At 39.8% G+C, this 17529-nt stretch overlaps 1 non-coding gene across 1 annotated transcript; it reads right to left on the bottom strand.

Moving 5' to 3' along the window:
- Positions 1 to 4156: 4156 nt before the first annotated feature.
- On the bottom strand, positions 4157 to 4263 carry LOC145071659 (small nucleolar RNA R71). Its single transcript, XR_013690665.1, has one exon. It is a non-coding gene; the product is annotated as a small nucleolar RNA R71 (small nucleolar RNA).
- Positions 4264 to 17529: the final 13266 nt, after the last annotated feature.

A 17529-nucleotide genomic window follows, 5' to 3' on the forward strand; every position in this document is an offset into this window, starting at 1 on the left:
AAGAGTAGGTGCGATGTTACTGGTGGAAACAGGCTGTGGGATAGATTGTTGGTGCGCCGATTGGGGATGGTTCGAACCCTAAGTGTGGTAGAACCAGGTATTTTATTGAAGGGATCAGGGATTCGATCGAGAATGGTTAGAGATCAAGATATAATGATTGGTGATGTGAATTCATTGAGCCCAAGGTTGTTGGTGATTGAGACGAGGTGCAGAGCGAGATAATGCATGTGTTATGTTCAAAGGTGGAGTGCCTCCACAACAAGTGGCCATTGATCGGAGACCTTGGGGTGAACCGGGAATTCCTCCAGGTCTTAATGGTGAATTTGAGATGGTTGGCTCATAGGGTGAGTTCGGTGGTTGAGAAATTCTGGTTCAACAATGGGGCTGTTATTAAACCTGGGAAGGGCAGAAGTTGATTAGACAACCAATTCCAGGTTGTGGATCAGGAAGATCAGTGGATGAGAAGAGTTGTTGTGAGGATGTATGTGGAGTATCGAAGTATCCAAATTCAATGCATTGGATTTCGAATAAGTTTGAGTCTTCAGTAGAGACGGCAAGTGGTGGTTCGAGCATCAATGGTTCCAGTAGGAGCCCTTTCGGTTAATGACAGCAAGTGAGATTGCCCAAGAATCTAGATTGTATCAGGAGAGGGTGTTGTGATACTGCGAGGAGTCGTAGTACTCACTAGTCAGCGAGAGGGTGTTATGATATTGTGGGGAGCCGTAGTACTCACTAGTTAGTGAAAGGGTGTTCTAATACTGCGGGGAGTCGTTGTACTCACTAGTCAGCGAGAGGGTGTTGTGATAAAGCGGCGAGTCGTAGTACTCACTAGTCAGTGAGAGGGTGTTGTGACATTGTGGGGAGCCTAGTACTCTTAGTCAGCGAAAGGGTGTTGTGATACTGCGGGGAGCCGTAGTACTCACTAGTCAGCGAGTGGGTTTTGTGATACTGCAGGGAACCGTAGTACGAGGAGCCGTAGTACTCACTAGTCAGCGAGTGGGTGTTGTAATACGGCGGGGAGCCGTAGTACTCACTAGTCAGCGAGTGGGTGTTGTAATACGGCGGGGAGCCGTAGTACTCACTAGTCAGTAAGAGGGTCTCTTGGTGCGGCAGGGAGCCGCGTTATTTTCTTGATTACAGCATGACATAGGATAGTTCTTAGGCTTGAGTAGCCTTATTGTGTTGAGTATTCGGGAGCCTGGGGGCCAGATCAGGAAAGAGACGGAGGTCTCTACATTTGTCGGGAATCGTTATACTCTCATTTGAGTTGTGGGTGTCACAACCCAAGGGAATGGGAGAAGAGGTATACGCGCGAGTTGTGGGTCATGAGTCGTGAGTTGAGTGCTTCGTTTGGACGAGTGGTTCCAACTCTGGGTCGGACCAAATTCTTGAGTTTGAGTTTGGCTCTGGTGGTGCGTTGGATAGGCGAGATGAGATTCTGGATTTTGAAGTGGGTTCCATGTTGAGGAGTATTTTTTATCATCTGATGTCTTAGACCTGTGTGGGTCAGTACTCGGGTACAGGAGGTACCACAAGTTGCAAGGAACGATGAGGAACAAATGACAGAGGTCGGAGTTGATTTGATCTCTAGTTGGGAAGGTAGTGTTCGCTTAGGGTTAAGCGGACTTTGTGTCACATTGGGCCGATGCGGTTATAGTAAGAAGGAAACCATGAAGACGGTTAGGATGATGCAACGGATGACCCTGGAGGTTTCACTATTGGGTCGAGATCAGACCTGGTACTCAGTGTCAAAAAGGGATACGAGGAATGCAGCTGAGGCTTATGATTTTAGATGTCTGAGGACTTCTGAGCGTGATATTTGCATATTTAGTTTATATTAAGTATAGATTTTTTTTATCATTTATTAGCTAAATTATCGCATATCATGGACAAAAGGTACTTAAAAGTGCTTGAATTATGTTTTCAGTCCAAAAGTGAAGCTCGGTAGCAAAAGGAAGCAGGAGAAACGGTTGGGAGCTCGGGAATTGAACAAAGAATAAAACCACCAAAAACAACACCGACTCGGCGAGTAGGGTCGTCTGCTCGACGAGTCCGATCGAATATTCAAGAAGATAAAGACTTAAAGACCCAGAGACTTATCACATACGGGGATTAAGAGATGGACTCGGCGAGTCGACAATGGACTCGACGAGTCGGTTCGCATCTATAAAGATAACTTCTCAGATCGACATTATGAATTTTGGAACCCTTCTGGAGAGATTAGCGGCGATTGAAGAGCCAGAAGAACCCTAGAGAACGAAGATACAACCTAGAATCCAATTCCGAAGGAGATTTGTGGCAAAATTTCATCATTCTACTTAATCTTTTGTTTTCCATTATGGCTAGACAATTAGAATTCGTTTATTTGCTGTTATTTACCTCAATCATGAGCTAAAACTCTTAAACTTCTGATTGGGGATACAAAATTGAGACTATGGTTTGATTATTGGTAGGATTAATTCAATGTTGGTGATTTTTGTTAGTTTTAGCTTGCTAAAGAACCTTATGTGTGAATGATAATTAATTTTCTATTAATAGGAAGGTAATTAAATAGTATGAACATCTTTTGATTATCAACCTCATATGTTTATGTGACCACTTTATCATATGTCTAGGATTAATGAACATGAAACTAGAATTAATAAGAAAATTAGGTAAATTCATGTGTTAGCTTGTGTGATGACCATCAACAAGAAGTTAACTAAAGGACCAAATTAGTTAACTATTGCAAGTCTAAATTAACCCGAATAATTAATCTAGTGAATTTAATTAAATTAGACAACTGATCACTGTTTGAGATAGTTTGTTCACTAAGGGTTAGTGTAGCGAACGCGAATCTAATCACTTGAATCGGTAACCAACAAAAGAGTTAATCCATTGCACTATTACCATAGCATCAACCATAGGATCAATTGAGTTGAACTAAACAGAAGTCCTTCCCATTATTGAATCTAGTTAATTCTTTTCTTTTCTAGTTTTTAATTTAAGTGATAGTTAGTAAGTTTCTAGTCTTGTAAAACTAGAGAAAACTCTTACTTATTAATTAATTTAGATAGAATTAGTTTTTAGTTTTAATTTACCGTTCCCTGTGTTCGATACCCTACTTATCATAATTGATAGGTCCATTACCTTGGGTGTTTATTTTATAATTAAAAGTAGGTTTAAAACTAGTTGAGTTTACACACATCAAGTTTTTGGCGCCTTTGCCGGGGAACGGTTCTAAATTAGCACTAAATTCTAGTTTAATCGATCCTTTGTGTGGGATTTATCTTACACAAAGTTAATTCTTAGGTAATTTAGTAATTAGAATAAGTTTTAATAAAAATCCGTTTTTAAAAGTAATTAGAAATTTTTTCTGTTTTTGCCTTCAACTCGCCGAGTGCACTCTTGCCGACTCGGCGAGTTCATCGCTGTTCACAGTTTTAATTTTTATTTTTTCTTTTTGGTCTTTTTATGCGTTTTTTTTTGTTTCGCTTACAGTTGTTTCATGACCCGAGGATCTGATACACCTCTCATCCCTCCTCTCGAAGACCCGGAATCCGCATTAAGGAGAAGAAAAGGAAAAGTCGTTGGAGAATCCGCTTCTTCAAAGAATTCGCCACTAAAGAACCTCAAGTCCGTTTTCAGCAAGAAGAGGAGCAGCAAATCAGGAGCATCCAGCGCCTCTTTGACAATTAAAAACCCAATTAAAGAAGACACCGAGTATGAGACCGAGGAAGAAGAACCCACATACGAGCACGCATCCGATTTTGAAGACGATTTAGCTATCACTATGGCTAATATCGATGAAGTCCCCATGGGGGAATGGAAGAAGAGGATGCGCGATGACACTGGCTCGGGACTTGTGCAGCCCGCAATTCCCGCTATCGCTACTTTCGAGCTAAAGGGTCATATCCTCGCTCAACTCAAGGAGATTCCTTTCTATGGAAAAGACCACGAAGATGCCTACAAGCACTTGGATGAAGTAAATGATGTGGCTGACTACTTCAATGTACCAAATGTGCCACGCGAGACCTGGCTACTTCGCATGCTTCCAGTCACATTCAAGGGTGCTGCAAAGGATTGGCTCAAGTCACTTCCTCCCGAGTCGGTCACCACATGGGCTAAGATGAAAGAAGACTTCATAGATCACTTTTGCCCGCCTTCCAAAATAGCTAAGTTGAAGAAAACCATTGCCAACTTCGAGCAATAACCCGGGGAGTCTCTTTATGAAGCTTAGGAAAGGTTCAAAGGTCTTCTTAGAAATTGCCCACACCATGACCTCAATAGCCAACAAGAGGTCTCCATCTTCTATGATGGAGTCAATGTCACCACAAGGCAATTGCTTGATTCACAAGGCCCGCTCACGAAGAAGACACCCCCGGTAATCAAGGAGTTCATTGAAGAATTCTCTAAGCATTCTAGAGAATACCACAATCCAAGAAATGAAGTAAGTCGGGGGGTAGTGAACTCGGCAAATGATGGCATGGCGGCGATGATGGCTAAGCTCGATAGTCTAGATAGAAGGATGACAAAAATGGATCAAACAATCCATGCTATTCGAGTTGGATGCGAGAACTGTAGAGGGCCTCATCTCACGAAGGATTGTGACTTGGATGAAAAGGGAAACAAGAAAGATCAAGTGTTCTACTCAAGAGGCGATCGATACGATGAGAATTGGCGGAAACCAAAAAAGGAATGGCTCCCGTATGAAGAATTCAAGAAGCATAAGGAGGAGAAATACAAGCAGAAAGAGAGGGGATTTTATCAAAAGGAAGAACCGGTAATGGAAAAGAAAGCCGATTGAGAAGAGATGTTCACTAGATTTATAGCCGCGTCCGAGAAAAGACATAATGATCATGATGCTGCAATACAAGAGACCATGAATATGCTAAGGAATGAGCAGGCATCTATTCTGAATATTGAGAAACAACTAGGAAAACTTGCACATCAAGTGAACGAGAGAAGACCAGGTCAACTTCCGAGTAACACAGAAAATAATCCGAGAATGGAGAATGTGAACGCTGTGACTTCCAGCTATGAAGAAATTTTCACACCTGCACAGAAGATCTCCAAGGTAAATACAGAAAAGGCGGAAGAGTCGGCTCCAGCTAAACCCGACCAGACTCGCCGAGTCCCTCTAATGGACTCGACGAGTCCATGCGCTGATAACAAAACCGTTATTCCCTCAAAGCCCTACAATCCCCCTTTGCCATTCCCAATCAGAGCCATGCCTGGTGAAAAGGTTAGAGCATATAAAGCTTTTATGGAGCATGTTCGAGCCCTTCAAGTCAACGTTTCATTTGTAGAAACAATGCTTCAAACACCCAAGTACTTTAACTCTCTAAAGAGTCTTTTTCCTGCTAGAAAAAATTTAGCTGAAGTCGCGAAGATAGTATTGAGTGAACTACCATAAAAGAAGGGCGATCCGGGGAGCATCATAATTCCTTGCCAATTTGGAAATGTACTTGCCACTCAAGCGTTGACCGATTTGGGTGCAAGTATCAACTTAATGCCCTTCTCTTTCTTCAACAAGCTGAAATTACCGGAGGCAAGGCCTGTTAATATGAAGATCCATTTGGCGGACAAGACGACTATTCAACCAAGGGGTGTTTGTGAAGATCTCCTCATTAAGGTCGACAAATTTATTTTTCCCGTGGACTTTGTGGTACTTGATATGGAACAAGACCCCGAAATTCCAATTATTTTGGGGAGATCATTTTTGAACACCGCATGCGCATTGATAGATGTATGCGAGTCCACACTAACGCTGCGGGTAGGAGACGAGTTAGCGCTGTTTAAAGCTTTACCAGGGATCAAGCAAGAAGAAGGAATAAAAGCAGAGATCTCATTAAGTGATTTGGATGATGAAATACTTCAAAAATAACTTGCACTTTTGCAAGAAGAAGATCCAAGTAAGTTTTTGCTATCCTCTGGAGGTAGTGAAGATGTTGACAAAGACTTGGAGGAGATAGAGAAGCTGCTAAAGAGAACTGAATCAGAAAATGCAATGGGATGTGAGGAATACGATCCGACTCGCCGAGTCGATTTCACTGACTCGCCGAGTCCAATCGAAAATCACAGCATCTTGGACAATTTAGATCTGCTTGTTACCAGCTCTCTGCATGTATTGGACAAGAAGATTTTCCATAATTCTTTAGAAGATCAGGCAGCAGAAGGAGGAATGGATGGTAATCTTCAACACGTTCATGTAGCATGCCTTGACACGATAATGCAAGATGATCCACTTGAAGAGGAGGAAACCTTTGAAGAAGAGGGAAATTTAAGGGTTAGGAGAGATGATGCTGATCACCCACTCGTTACCAAGCCTCGAGCCCGAGTTTTCACCAATTATGAAGTAATTCGATTTAAGGAAAAGGAAGTGCAAAAGAGGGTGCGAGAGAATGGGGTAAAGAAGAAGAAGGTGAGGAAAAGGGAAGGCCATGTAGCTGAGGGTGATGCTATAAGAAAGAAGGAAGAAGACTTGAGACGAGCTTACAAGAAGAACATACACGCTTACAAGACAAAGTACAAACCACAAAAGAGGAGGCGTGCATTCCTGATGCAGGAAAATGAAGAAACGTAGAAGGGAAGGAGTCCAACTAATGACTCCTTAAAAAGAAGCGCTTGGCGGGAGGCAACCCGTTATTAGAGTTTGCTTTCTTTCATCTTTTTCGTTTTTGTTTGATTTTCATTTTTAGGATTTTATTCATCTTCGAAATCATCAGACATGATTGCTTGAGAGTGCGTATGGACTAAGTGTGGGGTGGAATAAATTTTTAATGGCAAAATGATAGTATTTTCTGAATTGTTTATAAGAGACTCGACGAGTCTGACCCTGACTCGACGAGTCGCTTCCGATTCCAGATGAGTTTGAATTCACGACCAGACTCACCGAGTCTGACCCTGACTCGACGAGTCAGTTTTATTTACAGAAAAAAATAATTTAAAATGAATTTTTACAATCGGTAACTAGGGTTTTTAACCCTAATGAAATCAGTTTCCCCCATCACTAGCCGTGCGCCCCCATTTGTGTTCTCTCTCAAGCATTCATCAAAGTCTTCACTCCTTCTTCCAGATTTTTGATTTTTATCACCAAAGGTACTTAATTTCTTCCTTAATTCTGTTAAAGCCAGGATTTTTAGATGATCTAGGGTGCCAATTTCATAGAATACCCGATTTTGAAGTTTAGTGAATTTTTAGGGTTTTGGTTTAGTATTAATGATGTTGTTTTGGATGGTTATTTCTCCTTTAATACATCCTAGAAACGTCCCTGGACAAAACCCTTGAAGAAATTTTGAGTTTTCATGGTTGAATTTTGATCGACTCGTCGACTGACTCACGGAGTTCATACGACTCGCCGAGTCGTTCATGGACTCGACGAGTCTAGTCGGGGACCCAGACGTAATTTGTTTTGATGATTTTCTATGTTTTTTGGGTTGTGTGTTCTTTGTTTTGCAGGGACAATGTGTCACAGAGGTCAAAGCTCAAGTGGAGACCAAGGAGATTTTCCTTGGTTGAATTTTCCTCAAATTGAATCGGCTCCAACAATGACAAGATGGAAGAAAAAGTTGGTTGGGGTTAGAAAGTAGGAGATTTATGTACCCAACAGGGTTGATTGGGATTGGTTGCAAAATGTTCGGTGTGAGGAGGAGTTAGCAACTTATCTTTTGAAGGAATTTACACACGAAGGGGAGATAATGATTTGTGATGGATGGAGCAGGGTTTTTAGAATTCAAGAGTCGGTGTACTGGGAACTTTGCTGGGAATTTTTCTCCACGGTGTCTTTCTGTGGAGGAGATGATTGCTACCACCCGGCGAGTTTCATTTTTCGCCTTGGGGACGAGTTCCATCAATACTCCGTTATTGATCTTGCCTTTTGGTTGGGGATTTACGACCGACCATTGGTCTCGACTGCTATTTTTCGCGCGTTTTTGGAGCACTCTCATAAGGTGTTCCCCGATGGTGTTACGAGTACAGGTTGGTGGAACACAATCTCCAACAAGTTATACATTCCGAAGTCGGCCCAAGAAGGAAGCATTAGGTCGCCCACGCACCGTCTCATTCACCGCCTGATTTCCACCACCATCAATCAATGGAAGGATGACGACAAGGTGTCCAACCTTGATGTCTTTTACCTTTGGAGCATTATCACACCCAACACCTTTTGCAACATTCCGTGGTGTTTGGCTTCTTATTTGTCGGAGGGTGCGGTCAAGGATCGCAAAACATCCAAAATTAATGGTGGCATGTTCGTCACCCGGCTAGCCAACTCATTTGGGTTTATGACCCGTGGTGCATGGAATTTGATGACGATGATTCCTGCCCCTCCATTTAATCCCATTCTTTTTCGGAGGGCGAGAATTATTGAGGACTATGGCGGTGGTCATTATGCTATCCCGCATGATGACCCGGTGGTTGGTCTCGAGGTGCCAGGAAGGAGGGTCCGGTCGAGGCGAGAGCGAGACGTGGAGGAGGAATCGCTGGTAATTCCGGTGGATAATGATGAAGTACCAATGGACTGGTATAATTTTCAGATGAGGAGAATGCAAGATCAAATGGCGAGGAGTCTCAATTTTAGTAACGAGTCCAACATTCGACTTTTTGACCACTTCCATATTCCGCATATCGATGGTGGTAACTTCCCTTATGTACTATCTTGGGATGAGGTGATTAATGCAAAGAGTAGTGGAGCTAGTGGAAGTGGAGCTGCGCATGATCATGATGATGAGGAGGAGGATTAGTTTTTTTTATGCTTTGTTGAACAATTTATTTTATTTTTGTTTTGTTTGGTGTGTTTGAAATTTTAGTAAAGACTTTTTATTTTTATGCTTGATGTTTAATTTCCCTTGATGACTTTCGGATTTTGGATTAAGAATGCTTGTATAGAGGGTCTAGAGTTTGAGAGAGAACTAAAAATATAAAGAGTGGAAAAGAGTCAAGAAAGGGCGGAGTTTAGAGTTAAGGTGTCGGGTCCGGTCCTGAGGGACATGAGTGAATGAGTCTAGAAGTTATGAGAAGTTTTGAAGATTTATCAAAAGCTGGAACAAATGCAGAATGTAAATTTTTCCACCCAGTGGCCTACTCGCCGAGTGCACTTAACTGACTCGACGAGTCGCTTTGTATTTTTACACTTTCGAAGCTGTCCGCGACTATACTCGACGAGTCGTTTATATGACTCGACGAGTCACTCAATTTTATGCCAACAAGACTGCTGATTCGTTACTGTTGAATATACCACTTGACCATTTATTCTTCCCTATCGATTCTTGAAGACCTTACACTATTTTTCCTGCATATTTCGAGCTGTCTACATGTGATTTGATGCCTAAGACATGGATGAGTTGTTCCCATGTCTAAAGTCAATTGAAGATGGAGCTAAAGAGAAGAGATATCAACCTAGCGACTGCTACCCCAGGGGAGTTTGTTCCAATTCTCTCTATATTTCATGTTTTATTTTTCATGCATAATATGCAATGAGGGCATTGCATAAAATAAGTGTGGGGTAGGGGGTTGGTTACATCTTAGTAAATTTAGAATCTTAATTTAGGACTAATTTTAAAATTTTGCATACCAAAAATGTGACTTAGGGATTAATTTAGGAAATTTTGGTAAAGAGTAATTAGGATTCCATGTTAGAGTTATGTTAATGATTGCATGAAAACCCAAATTTTTAGTTGAGCCTATATACGTTCTAGTGCATTTGTGGCTTCCTTATTCCAGTGAAATCATGCGACAAAAACATGACCTTGCTTAGCCCGAAGGATGCAATATGTTTAGCATCATGTACCAGAAATGTATCCAGGAAAATTATTATCGTTAGCTAATAAAGGTTGAGGTTGAGCGCCCCTGCTTAAGCATGTAGGGTTTTGAGTGAAAAAAAGTGAGGTACATGTTAAAAAAAAAGAGAGAATTGCAAGAAAAGGATAGGAGGTTTTCTACGGATGGATTCGGAGGGATGCATAAAATGAGCATTGTTCGGGATAAGTGGGCGAATGTTTATGAGGATATATTGTGAGTATTTGGAGTATGGGGGTATTTAGGAGAATTTTTAGACACAAATGTATGCGTTGCGGTCTTGGCATAATTGATGGGTTAGATTGGAGTTGTCATATGTGATTCCAATGTGTTAAAATTCAGTTTTGCTTGGGAGCAAGCAAAAGTCAAGTGTGGGGTATTTTGATATTTGCATATTTATTTTATATTAAGTATAGATTTTTTTTTATCATTTATTAGCTAAATTATCGCATATCATGGACAAAAGGTACTTAAAAGTGTTTGAATTATGTTTTCAGTCCAAAAGTGAAGCTCGGAAGCAAAAGGAAGCACGAGAAGCGGTTGGGAGCTCGAGAATCGAACAAAGAATAAAACCACCAAAAACAACACCGACTCAGCGAGTAGGGTCGTCTACTCGGCGAGTCCGATTGAATATTCGAGAAGATAAAGACTTAAAGACCTAGAGACTTATCGCATACGGGGATTAAGAGATGGACTCGGCGAGTCGGCAATGGACTCGACGAGCCGGTTCGCATCTATAAAGATAACTTCTCAGATCGACATTATGAATTCTGAAACCCTTCTGGAGAGATTAGCGGCGATTGAAGAGCCAAAATAACCCTAGAGAACGAAGATACAACCTAGAATCCAATCTTAAGGAGATTTGTGGCAAAATTTCATCATTCTACTTAATCTTTTGTTTTCCATTATGGCTAGACAATTAGAATTCGTTTATTTGCTGTTATTTACCTCAATCATGAGCTAAAACTCTTAAACTTCTGATTGGGGATACAAAATTGAGACTATGGTTTGATTATTGGTAGGATTAATTCAATTTTGGTGATTTTTGTTAGTTTTAGCTTGCTAAAGAACCTTATGTGTGAATGATAATTAATTTTCTGTTAATAGGAAGGTAATTAAATAGTATGAACATCTTTTGATTATCAACCTCATATGTTTATGTGACCACTTTATCATATGTCTAGGATTAATGAACATGAAACTAGAATTAATAAGAAAATTAGGTAAATTCATGTGTGAGCTTGTGTGATGACCATCAACAAGAAGTTAACTAAAGGACCAAATTAGTTAACTATTGCAAGTCTAAATTAACCCGAATAATTAATCTAGTGAATTTAATTAAATTAGACAACTGATCACTGTTTGAGATAGTTTGTTCACTAAGGGTTAGTGTAGCGAACGCGAATCTAATTACTTGAATCGGTAACCAACAAAAGAGTTAATACATTGCACTATTACCATAAGATCAACCATAGGATCAATTAAGTTGAACTAAACAGAAGTCCTTCCCATTATTGAATCTAGTTAATTCTTTTCTTTTCTAGTTTTTAATTTAAGTGATAGTTAGTAAGTTTCTAGTCTTGTAAAACTAGAGAAAACCCTTACTTGTTAGTTAATTTAGATAGAATTAGTTTTTAGTTTTAATTTACCGTTCCCTGTGATCGATACCCTACTTATTTAGCTATACCACAATTGATAGGTCCACTACCTTGTGTGTTTATTTTATAATTAAAAGTAGGTTTAAAACTAGTTGAGTTTACACACATCAGAGCGAGCATGAATTTATTGTATTGGAGAATAGGATGTTGAAAGTTTATTGTCTGGATGGACTCTGATAATAGTGTAGTAGATGAGCCCTGGTGGGATGTGAACCCTTTCGTTCCTTGGGGCGTGATTCGGACTGTTTTGGTACATTGGTATGAGTGATTGATAGCCGATTGTCAGATTTTGTCTTGTAAGAATCAAAGGAGCAGTGAGTTATCAGGGTTTGATGTTCGAGGAGCGAACATCATGGTGATAGCGTGAGTGGGCGGTCTGGCGGCGGGCCAGGCCACAAGAGTTTCCCGATTCTGGGAAGGTCAGAAAGGAGTATTATAGCGCCAGATGGGCTGGTTCTGTTCCAAATTTAGAGTTCCTGGTCGGACCCAGGTATTCATGGAGAAAGATATCGTTTTGGTGTGAGAATTTCTCAGTGGTGCTTTTCAAGTGTTTTGTTTCGATCTATGTGGTTTGAGGAGCGATTTTGAGGGCGAAATCTATTTCAAGTAGGGGAGATTTGTAACATCCGGATTCCCAGACATTCTATGTTATTCATTTATTTTGAGTTAGAAGGAAGGACTCGACGAGTCAACGCCTAGACTCGTCGAGTAGGATCGCGATTTGCTAACTGGATTAATGAATGGACTCGACAAGTCGGCAGGGTGACTCGACGAGTCTGTGCTGGTGGAAGAAACCCTAAATCTTTGGGCATGTGCCCTATTTAAGGGTCCTTATAGCCCTCATTTGCGGCTACCAGTCTAGAGAGAGAAACCCTAGAGAGCTTGGACGAGTTGTGTGTGTGAGAGAGAGAGAGAGAGAGAGCCTTTTTGATCCTTGTTAGTGTGATTTTGCAAAGAAGAAGGTGTTTCCAGCAAGAGGGGGTCAAGGGGATTGCAATTATGTGGGTTTCCAGCTTGGATATGCAACTTGAGGTAGTAAATCGATCCCTTCTTCTATTTAGTATGAGGTTCTTGAATTTAGGGTTTTCTATATCCTTTTATTGGCTTGAAATGATGAGTATATTGTCCCTTTGAGTGTTAGACTCTGGATCTGGACCTTTAGAGGTCCAGAGAGCCTTATCCATCATGCTTTATGTTGTTCCATGGGGGAAATGAACTTAGGTTGCCATTTTAGAGAAGATTTCACCAAAAGGAGCCCTACGTGTATTGTATGAATGTAAAGGTCGGACCTTTACATGATTATTGTGTATGGGAGGGGCGGATCTATAGGTTAGAGAAGCAGATCTGACCTCAGAAGGTCATTTGAGTGTTGCCATGGAAGCAACTCGCCGAGTTCAAAAGTGGACTCGACGAGTCAAGTCGGGGTTGCCCTGCGATTCATGACAGGAGTAGCCCGTCGAGTGAAGGGAATACTCGACGTGCCAAGTGAGACTAGAAGGATTCAGAGGATCCCCATGGACTCGCCGAGTTGCACATGTGCACTCGACGAGTCGGTTCAAAGTTTGACCGTTGACCCCAGTTTACCTTAGGGTTTTGGTTAAGCTGATTCAAGAGAGTTTAGGGAGGGGTAGAATAGCCTTCTACCCAATCTTTAAAGATGAGACTATGAGAAGGTATTGATCAGGAATTTTATTCAGATGATAGGAGGAGGCTAGGTCGGAACGTCTAGCACGAGAGTTTATCCGACTTCATTCGAGGTGAGTCTTCTCACTATACATTACCTAGATTGGTATCCATGTGTAGACCGGAGGGTCTTGTGTGCTATGTGTATGTATGAGATTATGTGCATTTGTTATATGTATGCTATGTGTTGTATATACCAGACCGGAGGGTCCAACGATATAGACCGGACCGAAGGGTCCAACGAGCTATGACCGGACCAGAGGGTCCAACGAGCTACAGGACTGGAGGGTCCCGCTGAGACACATCGACCGGAGGGTCATGCTATAGCCTCAAGTGGCGTATGTGTGGTATGTCGTATTTTGGGGAACTCACTAAGCATTTATGCTTACCGTGTTGTGTGTTATGTGTTTCAGGTAGCAGTGAGGATCGCGGGAAGGCGCCGGCATGAGTCGTACACACTGATCAAGATTTATGTAATTGAGGTTCTAGGGTTGATTATGAGATAATATGTGAGACAATGGATTTTGTTATGAATGAAGTTATGTTTTTAAAATGAAAAATTGTTTGAAAATTTGCATTGTTACACTAGTGAACAGTATAGAGGTTTTCCTTGAAGCTGTCATTCATTATCTCTTTTCTCGGAACCTTTGTTTCTTCAAAAAAAAAAATAGATTTCCATACCATTATGTAGATCTATAAAATGAATTTTCTCACTGTTCTTAAGCACATCCACATGATGTTCCTATGTGTCATCAAGAGCATATAGGGACTTTAGAACTAAGACGGATTCATGTTTAAGAATATCAAAGATTCTCATATTATTAATTAAATAACTAAAGTTATTAAAGGTTTGATTAAGAGATTCATTCCATTGAGCAAAGAAGTGTTTGTACTTTCGGTTGAGACTGTTTTCCCTGGTTGCTTTCACTTCATTAGTTCCTTCATATGCTACAGTCATCATGTGAATCATCTCTTTGGCAAAGACACAATTCTAAATGAGGTGGTAGATATCATAAGGAAGAGAATTTCCTAATTCAGCACGATCTCGAACATCAAGATTGTATAAACTCTTGTCTTCTTCACTAAACAGATGTTTAGGAGCCTTCTTAACAACATAAGTTTTAACACTGTCTTTTGTTTAATCGAAGGTTGGAATATATAGACCATTATCAATGATGTACATCATTCTGATCCATGGTTTAAAGAAACACCATGTCTATAGTTTTTCTCATGGCAAAAAATTTAACATCGAATAGTGGGATTTTATTTGAAGAAGTGGTACTAGAATGGATTTTAGATTTGGAAGAATAATAAGATGAAGAATATGGTTTCGACATTGCTTGAAAGGAGTACATGCTCTGATACCAATTAAAGGACCATAATAGAACACTTAATATCAAGAAATGTAAATAAAAAAGAACAAAGTTAATCAAAAATCAATTTTGATTAAAGAAATCTCTCACATAGAGAGAATGCACCAAACATTAATTACATTGATACCTAGTGCAATTTATATACTAGGTATGAAACTTTTCTAGATTTAAATCCCTACATATCAGGAATTTGAATAAAAAACATAACTACCTTATATGAAAGATGTAACGTCCGGGTTTCAGGGCTAAGCATTTTTGTCAATGTAATAGTCTAGGTCAACTCTTGTAACTCTTTTTGAAGTAATAAAGATGAAATATTTGAGTATTATGTGAATTATATGTGTTTATTATTTAATTATAAATGTATAATTAATAAAGAATAAAAAAATGAGCGTCAAAAATTAAAGTGTGAGATAATCCCGATATCTCTACATAAAGTTGTAGAATATGTCTCAAGGTTTCCGTGCATATAAGGAACGCTGAAATCCGAGTTATAACGAAGAAGTTATGACCCGTCGAAGTTTCACGACAGAACCGGCACGATACCGGGAAGCGTGAATAGTGAATTTACGATAGAGCGAGATTTAGCCTTAGTGATCTAAACGAAAGTCGTAGAATATGTTAAACTAAGAACATCGATAAAAAGAACGCCCAAATCTGACTTCGTATGAAGAAGTTATGAGATTTTAAACAGACCAATCATGTCCCGGCTTGTTAAAAATATAACTTTAAAAATAAAGTCAAATTTAGCCGACGGAGTCTAAACGAAAGTTGTAGAGTACGTCTTCACCTACGCGTGGATATAAAGAACGTCAAAAACGGAGTTCGTATGAACGAGTTACAAATTATAATAGCATATTTACGTATTAAAATAAAGTATAAATCATGTATACGTACACATATATATACATATGTATATATCATTAGAAAGGTATCGACGATGCGGTCATTATAAGACTAATGTTGAGTTCTTTCGACATTAGTTTAGTACAAATATCATTAAATCCATTTATAATAGTATTATAGAGGGGTGTTTAGTTGTTTATATAACTAAAAAGTCATTAAGTAATTATGGAGGGTAGTTTTTGAAAATTCAATTAGTATAAATAAGAGCCTTGGGCTCTCATATTTCTTGCACCATTCTTTTGATTCAAGAGTCTTTCTCTCCTTATCCCCCGAGCATTTTGGTCCCTCGTGATTCGACTTCTCTTTCTGTAGCTTAGTATAGTAAGGTGAGCGCTGAAGCGCTGCACGAATCTTTCTTAGAAAGATTCAGCGACGAAGTTCTGCCCCTGCAGAGCCTGACTCCTAGCTAAAACCCCCTTGTAAGTAAGTTATGCTTACCTTATTTTAATATAGCTTATATTTAAAATTCGTATTGTTATTATGAACTTATAATAAATATTTGAGCTATTATTATAACTTATATAAGTGTCGTTATAATATTTTTTTAACTACTCGCGGTACGGGGAATCTGGTTTAAAGGGCCGCATAGGGTTGTTGGATTTCAGAAGTGCTATATGCCAAAATGGTCCTGCCCTCCGGTGTTTTATGTCTGGCCCCTGTCTGTACATAGTGGTTGGAAAATATTATTTAACACTTATATAATAATAATAATACTAAGACTAATAGTTGGTCATGGTAAATATTAGACTAAAATTTAGCGATAATAATGCTAGGTTTCGTCGAAGGAAAATAGAATCGTTAGAAGCAAGCGCTGCCCGATTTTGGAATCATCACCTTAACAAGTGAGTGCATAGTTACTTTCAACTTACACATAGATATGAAGTATTTTATATAAATTACGTGCTATGTGTGCATATTATCTGAATACTTGCTATCTATGCTAGATGAACGTTGTTATACATGTTTTCAATGATTTAAACTGTATATGTATTTTATATCTACGAAAATGTTGGGGTAAAACATGGGTAGATGCAATAGGTGATGTGTGATAAAATGATGAGAGGCCTCGATGTTGATGTTGTTGATTCTGTCACCTAGCGGAGTATGGATGACGACCACGGACTCTTCTAGACAGTCCAGTGGAACACTAGCAGGCTCGCAACCTGTAGGTGTTTGTGAACGATATGTTCACCGGTGTACTCCATCCCCCACATGGTTGCCTTTAGGACATTTATTGCTGAGGAATCCCCTTAGCAGTAGTGTCCGTCCCGATGATGATCCTTAGGCTAGGTCCCTTATGATAGGTGTTTAGGGACGTAAAGTGAGGATAACGGGAACGGGTAATCGGGTTATTGTTGATCGATGAAATTAATAAACTTATTTATTGTGGGTTGAAAACCCTATGTGCTCACCAGGCTCCCAAGCCTGACCCACTCAGTTTTATGTATTACAGGTAGTGGCGCATGAGCATAGGTGTGATGTTTTGGACGAGGGATTACGGATATAGGCCTGTAGATATGAAATAATGTAGTAAGGTTTATATTGTACTGTTTATGCTTTTGATCTGTACGAACATGACATCCCGAGTCTTTTAATGAAATACATTTCTATGGAAATGCTTTTGATAAATCATTATCATATTTTTGTTTTGGGACAAATTCCGCAACACTTTCATTTAAAATGTAACTCTGATTTTTAAACAAAGCATAAACAAACCGGTCTTTTCTGGCTGTGATTTTGGGGATGTCACAAAAGATATACATAATATAAAGCATATCCTATCACTAAGATAATGAATCAATAAGCCTAATGACGAAGAAACATATCACGATGTTGTTTGAAGCTTGATCAACGCCAATCATCGTAATTAGATTTGACTCATCAGATTATAAGGTTTAACCTTACATTACAGTATAGTGAAAAGACTCACGTGAATCAAAAGCTAGATATCAATACTTTAAGTAACTTAGATTCAGCTACATGTACCACGTATAACAATTAGATGTCACGCCACAAGCTACAACCAAAAATCTCCAAGGTTGAGCAAAAGTCAAATTGCTCAAAAGTCAAGGTTCAACCAACATCGACCATCGCACCGTGACCAAACCCCTAGCCACGTCATGGTTACTAAA

The sequence above is a fragment of the Lactuca serriola genome, chromosome 8, assembly GCF_051521515.1.
Source record: "Lactuca serriola cultivar US96UC23 chromosome 8, Lser_US96UC23_V15, whole genome shotgun sequence".
NCBI classification, from domain to species: Eukaryota; Viridiplantae; Streptophyta; class Magnoliopsida; order Asterales; family Asteraceae; genus Lactuca; species Lactuca serriola.